This window comes from Lycium ferocissimum, unplaced genomic scaffold, assembly GCF_029784015.1.
Source record: "Lycium ferocissimum isolate CSIRO_LF1 unplaced genomic scaffold, AGI_CSIRO_Lferr_CH_V1 ctg15606, whole genome shotgun sequence".
Lineage (NCBI taxonomy): Eukaryota > Viridiplantae > Streptophyta > Magnoliopsida > Solanales > Solanaceae > Lycium > Lycium ferocissimum.
In genome coordinates this window covers 7,643-15,284 of record NW_026716138.1, presented here as the reverse complement: position 1 = coordinate 15,284, position 7,642 = coordinate 7,643, and positions in this window count along the sequence as shown.

The window sequence follows — 7,642 nt, the reverse complement described above, 5'->3', positions numbered from 1 at the left end:
CCTGCGGGCATGAAACGCAGCCCCCGAAGAAATGGGGTCAGTACGGAATATGTACTGAGCATGTAAAGCATGAAATACAGTAGGCAGAGTCGTACTTTATATAAAGGGTAGAAAACATGAATACAGTACCCAGAAACCACAAAACTTACCTCCGAAACGTAAATCATACATGTCCATATCATATCCCAGTCAGACAATCATTCCGCACATGCGTATACATATAACGTGTCCCGGCCCTCTAACGAGAGACTCGGTAAGTAAGATCATATCATCACCCCATATATACATACATATAGCGTGTCCCGGCCCTCTAGTGAGGGACTCGGTGTATAAGTGTGTCCCGGCCCCCAGTGAGGGTCTCGGTGTATAGCGTGTCCGGCCCTCTAGTGAGGGACTCGGTGTATAGAATCATGTCATCATCATATCATCATATACATAGTGTGTCCCGGCCCTCTAGTGAGGGACTCGGTGTATAGAATCGTCATATCATCCAGTTATCACATATCATATCAAATGTCACGACCCAACTAGGGGCCGCGACGAGTACCCGATACTTGTACCGGGCACCCCCTGTCATGTGTCTTGTTCTTATTACTAAGTGGGCCGTATGAACACTGGCACTTTTTTTTTCTTTATAACACCGCCGATAATAGCATACATGTAAACGAGTAGTAGTATTCAACTGTACTGACATATCACACGGCCCCCATCATGCACACATGACTACAACTTCTCCAAAATCATTCAACTTTCATTATTAACATAGCCTCCATAACGATAGCAACCAAACACTAAATAAAATAATTGGCACATAATTTCCACACACACACACATGTATATACATGCACGGCCACCACCTCCTTTTTTCCTATTTCTCATGAATTTCACTTCTTTTTGTATACTACAACATGCACAACATCCATAACATATAAAAAGGAAATGAATTCTTACCTTCCTCCTCTAACCCTTCACTTGACTAAAGCTTCCAACTTGCAAGAATATGAATCTTTCTTGTTCCAATGAACACTCGACTTGCTAGAGACCCCTCGGTTAGTAGGAAAGAAATTTTTGAAGAAATTTTTGCCAACTTTTTCTTGGAAATTGCTCTTGGCGAATGGCCTTGGAGTTTTCTCCTTCTTTTCTTGTTCTTCTTTTCTTGAAAACTCTAGGGAATTAAGATGAATTAATCATCTTTCCCTATATATATATATAGTCCCTTCCAATGGGAATTAAGCATATTGCCCCTTTAGCTTGGCTTGATTTTATTTGGCCACATTTTGAAGGTGGGGCCCACGGCCAAGTGGCCCCCCTTTCTTGAAAATTCTAGCATATTTCTCTTATTTCATGAAAAATATTTTCCTTAGTTCCAAATTTGCCCCCCGACCTTTCGCCATATTTCCATGAGTCGTTTTGCAAATTTACCTTTTACCCCTGGCCTTCCTTAATATTCCAACTTTACAATTTTCCATACGCAACTTGTGTCACTTGCTTTGACTTACCCGAGGGTACAAAATACGGAATGTAACATTCTCCCCCCCTTTAGAACATTCGTCCTCGAATGTTGAGTTGGCCTTATCGGGTGTTACCACATTTCGGGGAGGTTTCCCTTAGGGTTGTCGTACGCCATCACTTAACACGTCCGTTCAGATACTTGGTTGACTTATACTTTCTTGTTATCCCATACTTCATAGGATGCCGTCATCCTTTCCGGTCATCCTCCTTGGTTGTCCTTTATATTTGCGTCGTACCGTACCCGTCGTCAACTTGTTTCTACGCCTTCTCTTGTAGTTGCTCGATGTGCCAACATATCCCAAATTATTGTTACCCTCTCATTCGCAACATTTCCAATCGCTATTTACACTTACCCGATTCTAGGGTCATGCTATGCTTGTTCCCTTTTCACCGGCCAGTCTAACTCAGTCTGCGCAACCTCTATTACGTCTCCAGTCATCCCATATATTCTAATATCATCTGGGCTACCCTAACTTCACATTTGTCTTCTGTCTCTATACTTATGAAATTTTTGGGATACTTCCCAGGGGGTCACCCATCATGAAATTGCTCCCACTCTAGCACGCTTAACCCTGAAACGTTAACGTATTCCGACATCTTAATGCTAATGTATTTGCGTCTGCTCCCCCGCACGGGCTTTGTCACGTAATCCAGGGCAGATTAGAGTACTAGTCACTTTCGACAAGCCTTCGGAACGTACTTTTCTCTCAATTACCATTTTAGCCCTCTGGGCTCTTAATACTCATTTCTTGTCTATGCGTATAACTACCTTTCGTCCAGGATTTCTAGATTTTCATCAACGATATAAAGAATGACACATGACGGTATAGAGTTTAGATCAATCACATATGTACTTTATAAAAGAATGCCGATAGGGTACCTGTAGCTGCCTGTGAGGGCTCAGGATCCTGCTGTCTTGTCAGTGCAAATATACGGTTCTGAGGACCGCCTGTACTAGGTGCTCCCCCTCTGCCTCGACCACGACCGGGGGGCACAGGGACGTACGTCCGGGAGGGCGCACGGTCGACGACGAACCAATGGCGGATCCGGCGGGCCGAGTCCGGTCTCTCCGGATCTCCGTGGGCGGACACGCATCAAGTGGTCAGTCTGACCACAGACAAAACAAGCGCCTGTGTCAAGGTAGCACTGCCCAAAATGTAGCTTACCACACCGAGTGCATCGCGGTGGGGGTGGCCTGTCCTATTCGACTCAGCTCTATGCTGGGACCCTGATGCTCGGGCACTCTGATCCGGTTCGGATACACGGAATGCTTTGCGGTGCTGTCCACCTCTATATTCACTTCGGCCCCAAAAGATCTAGCCCTTTTCACGGAGCCCCTATCCAAATCACGCTCGCCCCTCCGTTCTTTGATCTTGCTCCTCCGAGGTTTTGGGCGTGGGCTTCGAATGCGAGCGATAGTCATCCCGTCCTGGGTGAGGAGGGCCAGCGGTCTTTGGCTAAATGCGGCCCTAGCCCTCTCGCGTCTTGGTGCACTCGGTCCCCCATATCCGCTACCATAGGCGGGGCGTGCACGGCTAGCGAGTCAAAACGGAGGCGTATTCTCGAGCACTCATATTTCCTGTCCGAGATTCAAGAACATATCGGCTCGGGCCGTCGAACCTGCGGTGGTAGGTAATGTCGCGAAATGCCTCGGTGAACTCTCGCCGGACGGGGGCGCATTCGCTCCCCTCGAGGATATCCAATTATTATACCGGTGGACCGCTATATCCCGCAATCTATAGGAGGCCAATTCTGCCGACTCGGTCTCCGAAAGCATGTATTATCTTCGGTGTCCTCGGCATTTCATCTAAAAAGCTTTGCGGGTCCTCACTACGGTTTCGATCCATAGAATTCTGGAGGATTTAGGGCCATAAAATCACGGGCTCTGGCGCTCGCCGCCCTGTCCCCTTGGCCCGTATCCTGCCGCTGAGCTTGTGCGGCGACTAACTGGGTCAGCAACTGAATAGCTTCCGTTACCTGCCCGGCCCGGCGGCTGGGTGCGGTGCTGGAGCTGTCATCTGCTGACACAGGAGAAGCAGGAGAAGCCTCGTTGTGAGACTCGCCTTCTTCTACTTGCGCTGGTGGCTCCCGTTCAACTCTTTTCCCAGCCACCCTCTTGCCCTTCCGGGCTGCCGTAGCTTTCCTCGTCACCGGCATTACTGAAACCATAACGCAGGATTAAGAAAGAATATAGAAACCGGTAACATAGCTACTATCGCACGATGCGGAATGCAAAGAAGGTCATATTTCCTAAATGCCACTGCGACCTCCCGTTTATAAGTGTGGCGCGCTACACACCCATAAGCGAGGACTCTCGGACACGGCTCGTAGACAAACCCTAGGACCGACCGCTCGATGCCACTTCGTCACGACCCAACTAGGGGCCGCGACGAGTACCCGATACTTGTACCGGGCACCCCCTGTCATGTGTCTTGTTCTTATTACTAAGTGGGCCGTATGAACACTGGCACTTTTTTTTTTTAACACCGCCGATAATAGCATACATGTAAACGAGTAGTAGTATTCAAGCTGTCTTGACATATCACACGGCCCCATCATGCACACATGACTACAACTTCTCCAAAATCATTCAACTTTCATTATTAACATAGCCTCCATAACGATAGCAACCAAACACTAAATAAAATAATTGGCACATAATTTCCACACACACACACATGTATATACATGCACGGCCACCACCTCCTTTTTCCTATTTCTCATGAATTTCACTTCTTTTTGTAAACTACAACATCCATAACATATAAAAAGGAAATGAATTCTTACCTTCCTCCTCTAACCCTTCACTTGACTAAAGCTTCCAACTTGCAAGAATATGAATCTTTCTTGTTCCAATGAACACTCCAACTTGCTAGAGACCACTCAATTAGTAGGAAAGAAATTTTTGAAGAAATTTTTGCCAACTTTTTCTTGGAAATTGCTCTTGGCCGAATGGCCTTGGAGTTTTCTCCTTCTTTTCTTGTTCTTCTTTTCTTGAAAACTCTAGGGAATTAAGATGAATTAATCATCTTTCCCTATATATATATATAGTCCCTTCCAATGGGAATTAAGCATATTGCCCCTAGCTTGGCTTGATTTTATTTGGCCACATTTTGAAGGTGGGGCCCACGGCCAAGTGGCCCCCCTTTCTTGAAAAATTCTAGCATATTTCTCTTATTTCATGAAAAATATTTTCCTTAGTTCCAAATTTGCCCCCGGCCTTTCGCCATTTTTCCATGAGTCGTTTTGCAAATTTACCTTTTTACCCCTGGCCTTCCTTAATATTCCAACTTTACAATTTTCCATACGCAACTTGTGTCACTTGCTTTGACTTACCCGAGGGTACAAAATACGGAATGTAACATCAAACTTCATATCACATCATATTTCGGAATAGACGTCATACTTCAGAATACAGCATGGTGAACACGAACAGAGTAGTGAGGAGCCATATACACAAATCATCATCACAGGCTCAACAACATAGTCAATCGAAATCTCATTTTAAAGCTAAATAACAGTTAAATCAAGTTTCTTCCGAAAACCATTCGAGAACGTATCAAGTAGTACTTTAGAAATTGTAGGTACGTCTCAAGATCGCATAACATAGCTTGTGGAAGACAAGAACATAGTCGTCATTACGGACTCGATAGAATAGTCGAAGCGAATTATTATTTCAAAACCAAGACAATAGTCAAATCGAATTTTCTTTCGAATACCACTCGGGAACATATCGACCCGAACTTCAGAAACCATAGTTATGTAACAAAATCATATGCGTGAGGTCATTATCATAAACTCAAAAGGTAAGCAAACGGATCGTACTTGAAATCGGGATCATAATCGTATCATATTCTTTCAAAAGTCGTCAGAAGTACATAAAGGAAAGTCGCGGGACCCACGGACGGGTGTTGACCCGAGCCGGGCCCGCCTATGGAAAATATAGTCATCATACGTCATGGAATCATTTTTGAACACATCGAGGCGATCCGGTTCTGTCTGTGAAAGTTACGGACTTTCGTAGTTTTCGGAATCGTTTAGGAACAAACTCTTTTAAAAACCAACTTTTTATGCAACTCTTGAAACTTAGCCATACAAAAGACATAGGGACCAAAATTTCACCATATCATGCATACAAAGACCAAGAAATAAATAATAATCACAGACATGGTCGGATCGCGAGAGTGGAATCTCCTCGAGGCTCGTATCATAGCCTATTTAAGACTAAGGCATGCCAAAAGAAGGAAGGGTTGCGCTTTACATACCTCAAACGCTCTCCAATATAATCCCAACTCGAGCTAAATTCAACCTACGTCTCGGGTTGCCCAAGGTCTACAAACAAGTCATAATATGCCAAACATTAGCTAAAGACATTTGGGCATTAAATTCCAATTTAGCCCTTAATTCTACAGAAATTTGGGCAGCATTTTCCCTGTAAATAGGCCACCCCGAGAATTTAACTCGGCCAAATCAATCAACAACAACAACAACAACCAACCTAGCAACATCAATAACCAATTTGAAAGGCAATACAACATTAATAGCTCTTTTTTTCATCATCTAGCAACATTCATAAATTCAATTCAACGACTTACCTTCAAGCCAACATCGACGCTTATACATTCAAATACTATCCCGAACCCATACCAACAATATTTAAAGACATTCCAATAAATTCATATAACATTTCCAACAATCCAAAAATTTCTCCAATCTACCCGAAAACAGCCCCTAAACCTGAGAACCTCACTTTAACACATTCCTCATTTTCAAGTCATGATTTGCATCCACAATTCACATTCTAACAATTACAACATCAATTTGAGTCATTAAACATTCATTTCCAACATAGAATTCATAATGGCGACGACTAAAATGTTAAGCGATATTAATTCATTTCTTGCTACCTAAATGGCCTACATTCGGCCAACACCTCCCACCAACACATAAAGATGATTCTCATTCCTTTCTCCACTCTACAACAATCACAACATGCTAACAAGACTTTAATTCATTGCTTCAATACCACACAACACACACACCTCACACGGCTATGCACTACACACACAACCAAAATTCTAACTTACTATATTTCATGATATTCATCCATTTTAACATACTACAACATGCATACAACCTTTATAACATACAAAACATAATCAAATCTTACCTTTCCTCTTTAATTCCACAATAGGCTAGGGTTTGAAATAATGAAAACTAGCGGGTTGATCGCTCCAACGACACTTCCACGCTACTCAGGGACCTCAAAATAGTGGGTTTGCATCAACAAAATAATTTTGGAAGGGCTAGAAATGGGACCTCAATTTCCCTCACCTTGGCCGAGAGCCTTACCTTGTGGCTCTTCCACTTCTATTTTTTTTTTCTAAGTGTTGTGAATGAGAATAGATGACTTAGGAGTCATCTTTTAAGCCTCCACAAGAGTTGCACATGTGTCTATGGCCCACACCAATGTGTTGGAGCAATTAAAATTGAACACAAAATGGGTAGGCCAACCACCACACTTACACGACTACAACATGGAAAAAATGGATGATTTCCAACTTCCAATTTTATCACTTTTGGTCCCAAATTTTCCTAATTGTTCCATGCCAACAAATTCATGCACAACTTATGTCCAAAAATAAAATCGAAGGTCAAAAGTCTCGACTTTGTATCCCGGAATGGTTTTGTCCCTAGCTTATCACAATTAATCCAGATTGTCCCAATGTACAAACATGCGGGATATAACAGCAAGCCTCTGGCAATCTATCTTGAAACGCCCATAACTTCCTTCTCTAATGTCGTATCGACAAACAATTTGTTGCATTGGAAGCAAGACTCAATGAACTTCAATTTAAATAAGTTACGCATTCCATAAATCCTCATATTTTGGGAGATACTTCTCCCTCAAGCTGGACCAAAAATTCCAATCCAAAGTTCTGCCAAGTTTTTCCAAAAAATTGACAAACTTAATTTATTCGATTCGCTTGATCCTAAAATCTTTAGAAACCTTCTTAGCACTTGTTAAAAGTCTTCCTTAACCTTATAAGGGTTCCATAATATTACACCTCGAAAAATTTCGCGTTACCAAGATGGTAAACGGCTTAGTATGAGCTTATGGAAGAGTAAA